The 16,682-nt window shown below is 43.3% G+C and overlaps 1 long non-coding RNA gene across 1 annotated transcript; it reads left to right on the top strand.

Moving 5' to 3' along the window:
- The first annotated feature begins 5,621 nt into the window (after positions 1–5,621).
- Positions 5,622–11,152, top strand: Gm2491 (predicted gene 2491). Its single transcript, NR_155513.1, has 5 exons — positions 5,622–6,319; positions 9,306–9,406; positions 9,690–9,804; positions 10,323–10,394; positions 11,050–11,152. It is a non-coding gene; the product is annotated as a predicted gene 2491 (long non-coding RNA).
- Positions 11,153–16,682: the final 5,530 nt, after the last annotated feature.

Raw genomic sequence — 16,682 nt, 5'->3', positions numbered from 1 at the left:
CTGGTGCTGTTTGTATTTTGATGTTAATTCCGTTTTCCCAGGAGGGGCTGTCTGGACCGAGTTATGAGTCACATACTCAGGTGACTTCTTGTGAATCTTCAAGAGTAAAGGAACCAATCACTGTGCGAGTAGGTGGGACTTTCGGGTTGGACAGAGGAAGAGAGCAGGCAAGGAGAGAGATAGGGGCTTTTGACGGACAGCGAGAGGACAAGATATAGCTACTAGTGTCTCCCGGTTTAGATGGCGAATCCTGGTGAATTTGCCATCGGAGGATTTAGATTTAATATGGCTTACAAGACTAGGAGTCTAGTTGTTGCGCCCAGCCATTGAGTTGCCATTGATTCTGAACTAAGTTTGTGTGGTGTTTTCCTTAACAAGGCGGCTCAACTGGGTTCTAGAGAGAAAGGTACAGCGGCAAAACGTGGGTTTACCAGAAGTGCACCACAAAAGGCTGTGGGGGTTTTGAAGCATGGGGCTGGCGTGGTAGCGACCCACCAGTGGGAATTTAGCGAGCTGGGTGGGGAGATTTCGGAGCTCTGAGTCAGGTAGTCTCCAGGAGGTGAGAACTGGCCAGCCATTACCCGCCAGTGACTGGTCAGCCAGCCTGTCTGTGCCTTGTTGGCAATAGCGTGGATTCTTTTTAATATTATGTAATAACTTGAAAACCAACTTCAAGTCAAAGGTGTATCAACTGATGAGTGGGTGAAGAAAGCAGAGTGCATCAATGCACTGCAATTGCATGCGATGCAATGGAACTTCAGTCAATAATAAAGAGGCAAAGTACTGATTAAGGCTACAGCATAGGTCGACCTTGAAAGCATTTTGCCAAGGAAGAAAACAGCTCCAAACAATCAATTTGTTTGTTTTACTCAAATTTAAATGGAACAGTAAGAAATGGTAAATGGCTTTGTGTGGTTGTACAGGTCTTCAGTCTTAGCACTTGGGAGGCTGAGATAGGCGTATCTCAGGACCAACCTGGTCTCCGCGGAAAATTGCAGGCCAATAGATTTTGTTTCAGTAAATTGCAGGCCAATAGACTTTGATTCAAAAAGAAAAAAAAAAGCAAGCAAAAAAACAACAACAAAAACCAAAGGGTGGGATGGGTAAACAAATATGAAGAGCTAGAACGTGTTTGCCTAGGACTGGGTTGGGAAGGGGATAAGAGTCATTGCTGATGGGCTCAGAGTTCTTTCTGGGATCAAACATGTTCCCAGTTGGCTGTACACCTCTGAATCTGCAACCAGACTATCAAGGATGATACTTTAAATGAGTGACTCGCACAGTGTGTGAATGTATCTGGAGCTGTGGGATAAGGGGATGCTAAGAGGAGGTTGTACAAACAGGGGCCCATCCCATCATGACTGCCCAACAAGGAGCTGAAAGAGTCAGATGCAGATATTTACACCCAACCAATGGACAGAAGCTGATGACCCCTGTGGTTGAATTAGGGAAAAGCTGGAAGAAGCTGAGGAGGAGGGTGATCCCATAGGAAGACCAGCAGTCTCAACTAACCTAGTCCCTGAGATCTCTCAGCTACTGAGCCACCAAACAGCCAGCATACACCAGCTGATATGAGACGCCCAACACATATACAGCAGAGGACTGCCAGGTCCAGACTTAGTCAGAGAAGATGCATCTAACCCTTGAGAGACTTGGGGCCCCAGGGAGTGGGGAGGTCTGATGGGGGATGAGGGTGGGGGGCATCATCTTGGAGACAGTGGGAGGAGGTGTGGGATTTGGAACAGTTGGAGGGTGGACCTGGAGGGGGATAAAAATTAAGGGCTCATGGTGTTTTCATGTAGTCTCAGTAATTATTTTATTTTATTACTACTACTATTATTATCTTTAATCTCTTTTTACAGTCCAATCATTATCCCCCTCCCAGTCCACCTTCCCACAGTTCTTCATCCCATTCCTTCCCTCCCCCATCTCCAAGACGATGTCCCCACACCCACACCCCTACACTCCCACGCCGTCAGGCCTCTGCATTTCCTGGGACCTCAAGTCTCTCAAGGGTTAGGTGTATCTTCTCTCACTGAGGCCAGACCAGGCAGTCCTCTGCTGTATATGTGTTGGGGATCTTGGACCATCTAGTGCATGTTGCCTGGTTGGTGCAGTCTCAGTAATTTTAATTGCATGTTTCCCTCTGTACTAAGTGGAAATTTTCCTCCTTGATTTATTGTCTGCTTGGGTCCCTGAAGGCAGGCTTATTTTTTGACACTGAAACACAGCCAGTTGGAAGCGTTCATTGCTCAGGCTCTGTGATTGCACCAGGCCTTGCTTTTCACCTCGAGGAGAGAAACTACTGGAAATTTACTGGCCTCCAACCATTTTTATGTAAAATGAATCTGATATTAAAAAAACCTTCTTATGATGCAAGATGATGAAATTTCATAACTGTAAATCAAATTTTATCCACTAAACATATTACTATAATTTGACCTTGTTTGAGATTTATTTAAGATTAACAATATTGGTTTGCTATTTTAAGGCAGGGCTTGGCTTAAAAATCTTTCAGCAATTCTGCTTAGGGGAATTGGATCTAATTTATTCAGTTGAATAGTGACCAGGCTATGGTTTGTCGCTTTGGTTTTGCAGTTTCAATGTCAGGGGTACCTGGAATTTGATTGATGTGTTTCAAAGGAAATGGAAGGGCAGTTTAAGCTTTTGGGGTGTGTAATTGTATCATGGAATTTCACGTGGTCATTTATCACAGGTCACTCGGCTCCTGTGACAACACTAGAGATTTAGTGTTGCAAGGGTGATGCATACTTAGTCCTCAAGATGGCTGGCGTCTACAAGGACAGGTAGTTATAGAAACAGGGTATTTGAAAGCAATATGCCAAGTGCTATGCTAGATGGGAGCCTTGTGTTCTGGATGGAGAGGAACCCAGCAGACAGAGTGAGCAGGAAGAGATGGAGATGGATAAGCGATGGCTTTTCAAAAGAAGGTAACCCAGAGGTCAGAGGTGCTTGGTCCAGCCAAACAAGTGTGTGCGTTCTTTCCTTTCTAATCTTTATTTAATGATCTCTAATCTTCTCAATACATCTAATATATCTTCTAAAGAATCTAATCATTATTTAATGATAAATATCCTTAAATGCATTTTGAAGAAAACACACCAGTGATAAGCACTTTGGCCAAGAAATTGAGATGCCAGTGCAAATGGACAAACCAGACAAGAACAGAAATGAAACAAACAAACAGACAAACAAATCAGTTTAAGTGGAACCTGGAGAAGGCACCAGCTTTCTAAACTTTAGGTTCAATTCATTCAGATGAGATAGGGTGGGTTCAGGGTGGTGTGGTTGTAGACAATTCCCATTCTGTCAGAGAACTCTAATGACATCTCCTTCACACTATAGCAGACCTGCTTGCCTTTGTAAACCTAGATTCCTATTACAGAAAGAACTTACTTCATGTAGTAGTAGGATGGGATGGGTGGTCAAGAGTCAATAATTTCTAGCTTAGCAACTTCTGGACTAAAAGATCTTTTCCTGCATTATTTGTGTACAGATTTCAGATTTGTTTGACCACATCTGTCCATCTCAGGCTAGTAAATATGAAGGAAGCTGTCCACTTACAAGTCTGTGGCTGGAAGGTTGGACCGGCATTTTAATAGGCGTTTCAGATATTTATAGTTACTGTTTAAACTCCATCAGAACCCGACCACTGGTAGTCTTTTAGAGAGTGGATACAATGTGGTATCTGCAGTCCCACCAATAAACCATTTGTGCCTAGATAAAAGGAATAGGAAATAAAGCAATTTTGACTTCTTGAACCTGTGAAGGGGAGCCGGACACTGTAGTTTGAGAATCGTTGTCCTGGGCATCGTAAGCGATGGGAGAGTGGGTGAGGAGCACAAGTAGAACTTACAGGCTTTGGCGAGGGCCGATTATCTTCCGAGTGAAGTGGGGAGTTGCATTTGAGCCAGGGAAGTGAGATAATGAACAGTAAGCAGGGCAAGTTTCTGCTTGGGGTGGCTAAGAGAGGATGAGGGACCAGAGGTCAGCCAAGATGAGAAAGCATCGTGGACCCAGAAGGTACAACGGAAGCACCTCAACATGATGGATAGAAATGATAAAACTGCAAAGCCATCTTGGCCTACGTCAAGATGGTTAAACAAACTTAAGCAAAAGTCTTCATTTTTCTTCGGATGCCTTTAATTGTCTATAAAGGTTTTTTTTTTTTTTTTTTTTTTTTTCCCGGTCCAAGAGAATTCACATATCTCCAAGAACCAATGAACATTTAAAAACTTGACAATCATTTTAAATTACTTTTTCAGAGCCAGCGATATCTCTGAAGGAACCAGGGTTTATAGCAGATTAAGAGATGATGGCAGGTAACGTTCCTATTTCCTCATCTCTGTTTTAACCATAGCAACTCCAAAACTTTTGTCTTCTTCTTTAAAATTCCCAATACATCATTGTAAAGAATCGTGTGATATTTCTACATATAAATAAATAAATAAACATGCAAGATATTTATAGTGAGAAGCAACTTTGCCCTCTGGCTATTGCTTCTTTTTCTTTCTGGTTTATATTATGTATGTACACATATGTGTTCCTTTTTTTACTTCTTTATTCATTCATAGATGAATGTCTGTCACTAGCTTTATAATACTATCAAAACCCAGCTTTGCAGGTCATCTTCCTATTAAGGAGCTCTTTATAAACTGTTGCTAATTAAGTAGTATTCAGAGGCTAAAACTATGGTCTTTCAACAATATTTATATTTGTGGTACTGGGTGTTAAACCTAGGGTCCTATGTACTCTTCCGTTGAGCCCATGAGTCATTCTTCTTTCTTCTGCTGTGTCAAGATGGCATCTGGGGATCCTCAACACGCCACTCCATTCTTCTACTAACTGACTGAGGATCTGAACTGGTACTTCATAGAAAACAGTGTCTTTCATTCTTGACATCAGCCTCACTGGTAGGCTTTCACAAAACTCACAGTGCGGTTCAGCGTTTCTCCCTTTGATTTTCCTGCTTTATTCCTGCTCTGTTCTCATAACTGCTTTTAAAGCTTTCAGCTGTGCAGAGATTATAGGACAACTGAAAGAAATGCCTTCTCGGTGTTCAGGGGTTGAAGCCAAATGCCTTCAGAGGTCAAGTGCATAGACGAATGGGAGAAGAACAAGCCTAAAGTAGGAAGATAGTGAGGACATCGAACAAAGCAGTCAAGTCCAATCAACAGCCGATGACTGGCGGACAATTATAAACTTAAGGATATAAATAAACATGTTACAGTGCTATGAGCTCTCATTCCACATTCTGAAATCTCCAACTTGTCCTCCATATCCATTATGGATGGGCACTTTTTCTTTTTTGACTGTCCTAATTTGCTTATTGGATATGAATTTTACAAATATTACGTGTATTAGCAGTAATGGTGGAGCAGGAGAGTGTTTTGCTTTCTCCAGGCCGCACGGCAAAAGCCACCAATAGGGTGGTGAAACTTGTGGCCCTTTCCAAGGCCACGGCTCTTGCGATCAGCAGATGTCAGCCCATGCATCTCTCTGTGCTTGTGGATTGGTTTGGTGACTCTAGAATTCAGGATTCTCAAAGCCTCACAATGGCGCACAGCTCTCTCCTTAGCAACAGACTGAAGGCCTCGGGTACATTTTATCTGGTTAACACCATGGTGGACATGCCTGCTGTAAGGTGTCCCCTTAGGAAGTAGGCATTTGCGACCACAGCGGAGGACACGGACCCTGTAAATGGCATAACCTTACTTTGCCTTGTATCCCAGCCTTTGCGCTTCATCACACCGGGGATCTGGAGAGCCCTATGCAGCTCAGAGAGCTGGCGGTAATGCCCGCAGTGGACCTTCAGAAGAAAGCCTATCACACAGGGTTGCTTCTTCTTCCATAGCTCCTGGATATATTTGTATGTACTCATCTTGGCTCACCTGATGGCTGTCTCCAGAGGAAAGAAGTCTTTTTTTTCCCCACAGATGAGCATGGGACCACCATTGACGAGTTGCCTGGTCTTAAACATAGCAACTTCAGTGGTTCTCCTGGTTAGCCTCCGTTGTTAACATGACACAGCACAGATTTATCTGAAGGAATCTCAGCTGGGTGATTGCTTTAATCAGATGGACTTGTGGGGCCATTTTCTTCACTGACAATTGATGAAGGAGGTCCAGGCCCACTGTGGGTGGGGTGGTCCTTGGGCACAGGGACCTGGGCTATATAAGAAAGGTAGCTGAAAGGGAACAGGCCACTAAGTAGCATTCCTCCATGGTGCCAGTAGTCTTCCATCTCCAGGAACTACTTGGCCCAGATACTTGTACACTGAGTGTTCACTGAGCAGGAGGTGGGTGTCTCAGTCTCTGTTGCAAGGGTCATGCACAGACAGTTGGCTGCAAAGCTGGCATATTCCTATCATCCTGAGATGTTATAACTAAGGAAGCCTCCCACAGTACTTCTGATCCTCAGACTCACGCATATGCCTGGGTGTGCTTCTGAGGTGTGGAAAAGAAGATCCAAATAGGAACTGTGGTGGAGGGGATGCTCTGATTTCGGGGATGGATTACAGCAAGGCACAAGCTTCCTTCAGCCTGAATCTGTTTCTCGGAGGAGCAGCTGTTTTTCCTTAAGTGAGGGTCCCATTAGGGGATGTTTTTAAAGGAAGCTATTATTTCCTTTAGGTTTTCCCCTAACTCTGCCATGTGGTTCAGGAGAGGCTAGTGGCCACGGTTTGTGCATGGGCACGGTGACTCTTGGGGGCACCAATTTACCAAGAATGAGCACGGATGGCCAATGGCTGTCAGGAGGGAAACAACCTTCTGTCAGTTCAAGTCCAGAACAAATTTGAATGAATGGCCTGCAGATAAAAGGCCATCCTGTTTCAGAAAAGGAAACAAGATTCCTCTGCAGTGCAGAACACGTTGCCTGGATATTTTACTGCAGCATACCCTTCTCTGGGTATAGAATGCTTTTGTCTGTCTGTCTGTCTGCCCGCCTGCCTGCCTGCCCTCCCCCCCCCACCCCCATGTGTGTGTGTATTTGTTTTTATGCTCAGGTATATATTCACATAGAAGCCAGAAAACAGCCTCTGGTATTGCACCTCAGGAGCCATTTATCCGGTTCTTTGGACAGTTTCTCTCACTGACCTGGGGCTCACCAATCAGGCTAGTTTGCCTGGCCAGCAAGCTCCATGGATGCTTGTGCCTCTACCTCGCCATCACCAGGGTTACAAGCACATGTCACCATGCCTGGCTTTTTACATGAATTCTCAAGTCCTGCTGCGTGCACAGCAAGCACGTTACTGACTGAGATCTCCCTGTAATATGGTTTTGATGAAGTCGTGTTCACAATTTTAGGGAACCATTGTTCTTGACATATTCATACAGTCTGGGCTTTGGATATGTACAAGGACAAGCTTTTGTAGCGTACTCAGTTTCTTCAGGGTATGAGCAGAGCAGGTTCATACAATTAATCCTTCCAATTAAATGATTTTTTAATATACTTGGTGGTGGAATGCATGATGTTGTCATTAACAATAGGAACAGGAACATTGAAGTTAGAGAGACAAATTCAAATCCTCACTCTCTTTTCAGGTGTGTGAGTTTAACACAACCCTTCAGTCTCTCCAAATCTGCTGAATGGTTATTATTGCAGGCTTCCCAACTTGACGTTTCCTAGAGGGTGCCAAACTCCTCAGTGTCCGGATTCAGCAAGTGCTCTCAACAATTTCTCTTCTCCACTCTCCAATGCTTCCACAAACGAAAATAACAAATCACACTTGTGAACACTGATTCACCAGTTTGTGAGTTTGGTTCATTTGTGGATGATCTTCATGAGTATTTCTATAGGACTGGAAGGGCTGGAGAAAATCCACCAGGCAGCAGAGGATGGCACCTTGCTAACTGCCAAGGGGTTTCTAGGGATCAGTATTGCTTTCAAATGAAAGAATGAAAATAGAAACAAATACTAGAAAGGAATTGATAACTGTCAGTAGTAGAAAAGTCAGGCTTGATGCACATGCCCCCAGAGAGCGTTGGGTGTGAGAGGGTGTCCATGTGGCAGAAATCTCTTAGGAAATTTTTTTTGTTGTTGAGAGTTAAGAAAAGGGAGCTTAAGATATGCAGAAATGCCACAGGGTCAGGGTAGCCTGGTAGATACTTTCCCAACCTCTGAGCTCAGGCATAATTGCCTCATTGTCTGCCTATGTTTTTTCCATGTGCAGTTGTTTTTCTAAACAAGCCACCTCCTCATCTTCATTAAGAAGAATACATTTCTTGTAGGGGCACAAGGTTCCTGGTAATTACCTTCTTTACTCTCTCTCCCTTTGGTTTCTGGTTCCTAGCCAAGGTGACTGCCAAGACAGAGGACCATTGAGCTCTGAAAGGGGAGGTATATGGCTGTCACTTGACATGCTCTTATGGGAAGTCTTTGAATATGTGTCATTCGAGCTGAAAGTGTGGTTCATCATAGGGGCACTTGCTTTATGTGAACAAGGGACTGGGTTCCCTCCCATCATCAGGTCAGAGTACCTACAGCACAATCCTTGCAGGGCCAGTTACTGAATACTCAAGTCTCTGGGCATCAGTCCTGTTTTGCCTAACTTGATTTTCAAAGATTGCAAGGATGTCTGAGCATTTACTCTTCTAGTGATACGTATCAGAGTAATCTTGAGAGTCCTTGGTATGGGGTCCTGGGGTGAGCTGTGGGCAGTTAAAACCATTGGCATATGTTGTACTGTTTGGGTACTGGCTGACTGAAGGCCAAGCACCTCTCTTGTATGTTTTCATTCAGTCGAGACGCCCTGGTTCTTCTCATCAGCACCAGGTGAGGGGCACCTGCTGTCTGAGAGGGGCAGGCAGACTACAGCTAGGGCACCTTTCCTAGTCCCTCCCCGCCTACTTCTTTTTCTGCCCTCACTAAGCCATGGATTCTCATTGGAAGTATGCATATCCTTTGGTTCCAGGTTTGTTCAGATCTCGACTGTGCACTCCCTGGAGCAGTTTCCTTGGCATTCAAAGAGGATGGGGGAAGGGGCGGCATTCAGCAGCTTCTACAAGTTCATCAGTAGAGGGCAACAGGACCTCCAGCCCTAGCACTGACACAGACACTCACTTCAACTTCTTTCCAATTTTGGTTGTCAGCCTTTAAAGACTGAGCCATCTCTCCAGCCCTCTTTCCAACTTTGCAAGCATGGGTCATGTGTTCTCAAAGTTCTGTGGCAATGTCCTGTTTTTTGTTTTGTTCTGTCTTCTTTTGTTTGGACAGAGCTGAAGGAAACTACAATGGAAGTTGTTTTCAGTACTTTTACCAATAAACTTTTAATTACCCACCAGGAAAGAAAACGAGTGGTACACTGAATGCTCTCTTCCGAGAGATACATCCTGGAGGAAGGAAATAATGATGTCACTGGCCAAGGGCCTCAACACAGCCAGAAGTAAGAGTCAGATCGGCTGAGTGATACTGGGAGGGAAAGCAATTGATTCCTTGTTTTGTTTGAAGACAGTGAGGGCATCAAAATAAGGAATAGGCAGTTGTACCTTCATGCCTGTCCTCAACCCTCTAAGCAGAAAGTGGTGCCCAGAAGTATTCTCTGAGAGAAGTAATTTATGTAGGGACCTCTCTTGCTTCTGCTTCTCATTATATGCATATATATATATATATATTCTTCTCATATAATCCATCCTGACCACTGTTTCCCCTCCCTCCCCTCTTCCCAGCACCTCTCCACTGTCCCTTTCCCCCAGACCAACTCCTGTCCATCTCTCCTCAGAAAAGAGCAGGCCTCCAAGAGACAACAATGAAACACAGGACAACAAGATACAATAAAGCAAGGCAAGAGCTGTCACACCAAAGCTGGACAAGGCAACCAAACTAACAGGAGGAGACGAGTCCCAAGAGTAGGCAAAAGAGTCAAAGACATGCGTGTTCCCACTATTAGAAGTTTCACAAGACACCAAGCTAACAGCCATGACATCTACACAAAGGGTCTGGTGCTGACCCACATGGGCCCCATGCATGCTGCTTCAGTCTCTGTGAGCCCATGGGAGCCCTTGGTTGATTCAATGGGATGTGTTCACCTGGTGTCCTGTATCTCCTCTGACCCCTAGAATTCTTCAGCTAACTTCTCTGCAGGGTTCCCTAATCTCTGAGGGGAAGGGCCCTCGGAGGCCTCCAATTTAAACGCTCTCCATAAGCTGACATTTACTTTCCAATCATGTTAGTCTTCAGTTTTCTCTTGTTCTTCCACCAACAGTGTGTTATCACCACCGTGCAACCGTGACCTTCACTTTATTTTCTCATCCATAAGTGATGCAAATGGATTAAACGGCATTAAAAACTCTTCTTTCTAGAATTCTGAAAGTGTATATGACTCCTGCAGCCAAGAAGCCTCTGGTCTCTCAGCAGTCAAAACTAGGCACAAGGCAAGCCACAAATTCAAGGGTCTGATTACACTGATTTAGGATTCTCTATTGACATCTCTATTGACTTCTTTGGAGATCAAGTGTCCCATAAAAAGATTAAGCTGAGTTGCCTAATCTTAAGATTAAACTAAGTTAGCCAGGCGTGGTGGTGCACGCCTTTAATCTCAGCACTTGGGAGGCAGAGGCAGGTGAATTTCTGAGTTCCAGGACAGCCAGGGACAGCCAGGACTATACAGAGAAGCATGTCTTGGAAAACAAACAAACAAACAAACAAACAAAAGAAAAAAGAAAAAAAAGATTAAACTAAGTTGCTCTGTTACCCTCACATTGCTGCATTGGCCAATTTATAAATATATTAAATGCATATGAGGAATGTGTCAAGAAAAAAATTAAACTGAGTCTCTGTCAAATTGAAAGGACCAGGAAAAGAGTTCAGATAACTTTTCAGCTCCATGAAAAGAAGCCAGAATGAACTAGTATAGTCTCAAGTGCTACAGGGAATTGTTTACTTGTTGGTATGGGAGGACTTCTCTCCCTCAGTCCTTAGTGTGGAATACTTTCCTTGGCCTTAGATGCTGTCTCTTGGTTCTCTCCATTGCTATAGCATCTCATAAGGCTGTATACAAGAGACTAAAATTCACTTCCTGACTTACAGGTAAATGTATGTCTAATTTTCAAGATCTGGGAACATTAGTTTACATCATGGATCTGACAACTGCAACCAAAGTACTGTTTGCGATTAAAGTGAAAGAAACATCATGGCTTGTGCCCATCATTTCTGTTTTACACACAGAGAACAAAGCATGGTGAAGTTTAAGTGTGGTTCTGTTCTTTAACTAGTGGATTCTCTTCTCTCTACCTCCCTCCTTCCCTCCGTCTTTTTGTCCCCCCTCCCTCCCTTTCTTCCTTCCCTCCTTTTCTTTCTTTCTGTTTGACAAATACCAATGAGCTTACAATGTTCAAAGTACTAATGCTAAGCTCCCAGACACCCCAGAGACTCATTATTTATGCAAACATAAGCAAGAATATGCAAAGTATGTGAATTTACTAGAGCTACCATAACAAAGCACCACTGACTACATAGTTTAGACAACAGCAGTATATTCTCCAGCCATTCTAGACCCTTCACATGAGGAAGCCACTGAGTTGGCTTTTTGAAGGCTTCTCTCTTTGCTTGTTGCTCAGCCTTCTCTGTCTTTGCTTTGCTTTTTTGATTTTTCAAGACAGGGTCACTCTGTGTATCCCTGGCTGTCCTGGAACTCACTCTGTAGACCAGGCTGACCTCAAAGTCAGAGATTTACGATCAAAGAGGAGAGCCACCACATGCATTTTCTTTGCATGCATTTTCTTCAGATCCTAACCTCTCCTTGCAAAAACAATAGCCATCTTTAACCATATCCATATAACCTTACTTTATCTTAGTTGTCTTTCCATTTTGGGGACTTATTTATTTTTATTTTATGTGTATTTTATTTTTGTCTGCTCCTATGTAAGTGTGCTGCATGCGTTTTTCCTAAGGAGGCCAGAAGAGGGCACTGGATCCCTCTAGAGTCATGGAGGCTTGTAAATCTTCCTATGGGTGCTGGGAGCCTAGCCTGGGTCTTCTGCAAGAGCAGCAAGTTGTCCTAACAGTCTCTCCTTACTTACCTTTTAAAAGATTATTTATATCCAAGCTAGTTGTATTCTAAGGTACCAGAGTTTAGAATTCAACACACAAGGAGCTGGAGAGATGTCTCAGTCAACCATGAGAAACCAGCAAGCAATAAGACCTGAGTTCCAATCCCTGGAACTTATTCGAAAGCTAGGAATGGCCAGGAACACTGTAACCCCAGCATGGATGGAGACAGGAGGATTCGCAGGGCTCAAAGACCAGATAGTCTAGCAAATCATGAGGCCTGAGTTGAGAGAGAGAGAGAGAGAGAGAGAGAGAGAGAGAGCCTGTCTCAAAAAATAAGGGGAGGGGGAGTTATGAAGCAGACATTCCAACCTGAGACTTCCACACGCATATGCATATCCATCCTCCATCCTCAGCTCCAAGGAAATTCAATATATGAATGTTGTGGGCTGAGGGGTTGTGGATTCAGTCCACAATGCACCCTTGATTCACAAAGGGGAGATGCTCCTAGGAATTCTACTAAAGCTGGGTTTTCTCTTCTCCTCCTTCCAGGTTTAATAAGTTAATAAATGTTGTAACAAATTGAAAATGAACTTAAAAATCCAAAACATTAATTTTTTTTCCTACTCATTCAGGATTTTGCTGTTTGATAAAGACTGATTTTTTTCTCCACTTTTTTCTCACTAAGCTGTGTTAACCAGCCCCATCTGTTTTGTTTACTAAGTCCTTAGTTACAGCCTGCAGCTGACGTAGGATGTCTTGCACTGGAAATGTGCACACAATGTACAAGCTCTTGAAGGAGAAGAAAGAAAGAAAGAAAGAAAAAACCAGTATTTTACTAGCCTTAGGCTGAGATTTATTATAGGGAGGATTGCAAGGGTATTAAAAAAGGGATGGGTAATGTTGACCAATTTTCTTGTAATGAACACAGATGAATTGCCTGGACTTGAATAAAAGGAAACAATGTGATTTGAGGTCAGAGGGAACTACATGACCTTAAGGTTACCGGCTGTGTTTATCAACAGGAAATCAAAAGCTTGTTAAAGATACTTCTGTTTCCGTAGGGGGCATTTTCATCTCTGACCTTGGGCTTGACCTATATAAACCCTTGTGAAATGATGAAAGGGAATGCAGAATCTCATTTATGTGCCAATTTTTGTATTACCGTAGGATTTTTTTTTCTCAAACAGTGGTAAAGTACTTGCCTAGTGTGCATGCAGCTCTGGGTTACATCCCTTGCATTGCAAAATGATGATGGTGGTGGTAGTGCTAATGCACATAGATGTCTTTGGTTTGTCTGGGCAACACTGGATTGTGGTTATTTTATGTGGCAAAATTCACATTTTAAGTGATGTCTTGCTCTGGAAATATGCACACATTGTACAAGCTTTTGAAGGAGTGGGAGGAGGAAGAGGAGGAGAGGGAGAGGGGGAGAGGGGGAGGAAGGGAAGGGGGAGGGGGAGGATGGGGAGGATGGGGAGGAGGGGGAGAGGGGGAGAGAGGAAGAGTGAGAGGGGGAGGGGAGGGGGAGGGAGAGAGGGGGACACGGGGAGAGGGGGAGGAGAGAGAGGGGGAGAGGGGGGAGAGAGGAGAGGGAGGAAGAAGGAGAAGAAGAAGAAGAAGAAGAAGAAGAAGAAAAAGAAGAAGAAGAAGAAGAAGAAGAAGAAGAAGAAGAAGAAGAAGAAGAAGAAGAAGAAGAAGAAGAAGAAGAAGAAGAAGAAGAAGAAAAGAAGAAGAAGAAAGACACCACCATCACCACAATAATTTCCTGGCCTTAGGCTGAGATTTATTATAGGGAGTATTTTAGGGTATTAAAAAATGGATGGGTAATGTTAACCAATTTTCTTTCTAACTTGATCTTTATCCACCGGAAATATTTTTTCATAAAACATTGTTGTGGTTTGAATAAAAATAGCCCCCATAGGCTCATAAATTGGAATGCTTTAGTCACCTTTAGTCACCAGGGAATGTCACTATTTGAGAAGGATTAGAATGTGACTTTGTTGGAATAGATATGGCCTTGTTGAAGGAAATGTGCCACTGTGTGTGTGTGTGGGGGGGGTTGAAGTTTCAAAAGTTCATGCCAGGCTCTCTCTCTCTCTCTCTCTCTCTCTCTCTCTCTCTCTCTCTCTCTCTCTCCCTCTCTCCCTCTCTCTCCTTTTTCTCTACCTATGGATCAGGAGGTAGCTGTTAGCTACTTCTTCACCACACCTGCCTGCCACACTGCTTCCAATCATGATGATAATGGACTAAAACCCTGAAACTGTAAGCAAGTCCCAATCAAATGCTTTCATCTATAATAGCCGGTTTGGTTATGGTGTCTGTTCACAGCAATACAAGAGTGAATAAGCAGATGTTAGTACCAGGGACTGGGGTATCACAGAGACAGGCTGACCATGCTGCTTGTTCCCAGAATGTGGACTTTGGGATTCTGGATTAGGAAAGAAGTTGAACAGGGCTTAATGCCCCATACTAGTTTCTACTTCAGTGGTTCTGAAGGTAGTTCAAACTGTGGGGAGTCCAGCTCAATAAGTTTCAGAGGGGAAGAAATTAGTAAGTGGCCTAGAGATCATTCTTGTGACATTTTGACAAAGAATGTTGACTGGGTTTTGTCCTTTTCCTAAAAATTTTTCCTGAAGCTAAATTGAAAAGGTTTGGAGTAATAGCATTGGCAGAGGAGATTTTAAGACAGCCTACTATTGACTGTCATGTGGTTATTAGTGATCACTATTGTGCAGTTCTATTATGAAAAGAAGCAAGCTAAGCAAGGAAAAAATACAAAATATACAGTTTGAGGAGAAAAGGAGTACCAGGGAGTATAATAGAGCTAAGTCAAGAAGATAGAAAGTTTAAAGAAAAGCCTAATACTAAGTGGAATAAAGACAGTAGCTAAGTTTTGCCTTGTGAAAAGAAATTCAAGGAAACTTTAAACTGTAATGAAAGCTATCAACAACAGAAAGCTGGCACAAATGTGTTTGAACAAGGAGGGTATGTTTCAGTCCCATCAAGCAGAAGAACTTGGAAGCTTTGGCCACATGGTTCTGGTTTTAGAATCAAGGATACAAGTAAGGGTTGTAGAATTTCCCTCCATAGCTAAGGAAAGCTTCCGAGGCAGGTGTGTGTTCAGGGCATGTGTCCCTGTAAGGAAACCCAGAGAGAACACTCCAAAAGGCTCTGAAAGGGAAGCCTGGATTCTGTTGGAAAGCCTAAGATGTTGTAGATGCCAGAGTTATGGGATACCTGCCAACGACAGCTGTTAACAGGTCGTAGAACCAGCTTAAGAGAATGAAAATGAAGTATGTTGAAATCAACAAGCTGAAATGAGTCTGAGATCTGAAGAGCCCTTTGATATCAGACTCGGAGATGCAGAATTTGGAGTTTACACTACTGGCTTTCAGTCTTTCTTTGGTCTAGCATTTCTTCACTATGCTTTCTTTTATCTCTTTTAGAATGTAATGTGTATTCTGTGCCACTGAATTCATGTTGGAAGTATGCGATCTGCTTTTTTTAATTCTGATTTTACAAGTTATTCTTTGGTTGTCTAAGAGCCTTCCCTGGTCTTTGCAGCATGCTAGTAGGTTGAGAATTGTAAGCCCCTCAAGGCACACTAGTGGGTAGGCTCCTCCTCTCAGGACCCCCAACCACAGTTTCCACCCACAGAACACTAACTGTGCGAAAGCCTGACTCAACTCAGGCCCTACAGAGAAAAACGTCCAAGCTTTGGACTTGAAAACCCACTAATCCCCACTCTGGAAAGCTCCACCCTGGAAACTCTATAAAAAACCATGTCTTCTGCTGAGTTCTCTGCTGCTATTTGCCTGAGCAGGAGCAGCCACAGTCCTGGGTTTTTCTCTCCCAATAAATCTCTCGTGTGAGGTTTGTTGTGCAGTGTGACTTTGTGATATTCTTTCACTCCTGACTGCCAGGATACCTTTCCCTTTAGATCTGCAACACTTTGGGGAAACTTTCCCCCACTAGAACAGATCTGTAACACTTCGATTGGGAAAGCCTTTCCCCTCAGAGCTGTAACACTTTCATGAATGATCCCAGAGCTAGTAAGTACAAGGCGATCCTGCATTCTTATCTTACAATGGAAGAAAGCATGAGATTTGGGGTGCATTTTTGGCATTATTAGTGTTTTCTTTCACAAAGAAGAAAGATGGAATGGAGCTAGGAATTTCCACCAGGAAATTAACCAAAGTTGATTTTACTAAAGTGTTGATGGGTCAATTAAACAATATATTTATGAACTTGTTGATTATTGACTATCTGTCAGTGAGTGAGGGGGAAAAAAAAACAAAGTAAAAAATTGAAGCTCTTTATTTGTGTCCTTCTCCTTTGTGCATATAGGAAATAGGGAATCGGACACAAACACTAAATCATACCAAAAATAAATAAAGAATGCATAAACTGTGTCTTTCTTGAAACAGGGTTTGGGGTTTTTTTTGTTATTGTTTGTGTGTGTGTGTGTGTGTGTAGGCCTGGATGTCATGGAACTCACTCTGTAACCAGACTGGTCTTAGACTCAGAGATCCACATGCCTCTGACTCCCAAGTTCAAGGGTTAAAGGCACACACTCACTACCACCATCTGGTAGAGAAAAGGTTTTGACTCAGAGAGTTGGCTCAGGAGATAAAATCCTATGCAAGCATAAGGGCTCAAGTTCTGATTCC

Source organism: Mus musculus, chromosome 15 (genome assembly GCF_000001635.26).
Source record: "Mus musculus strain C57BL/6J chromosome 15, GRCm38.p6 C57BL/6J".
Classification (NCBI taxonomy): Eukaryota; Metazoa; Chordata; class Mammalia; order Rodentia; family Muridae; genus Mus; species Mus musculus.
Note: the sequence above shows the minus strand (reverse complement) of the source record. Positions and strands in the feature narration are given on the sequence as shown.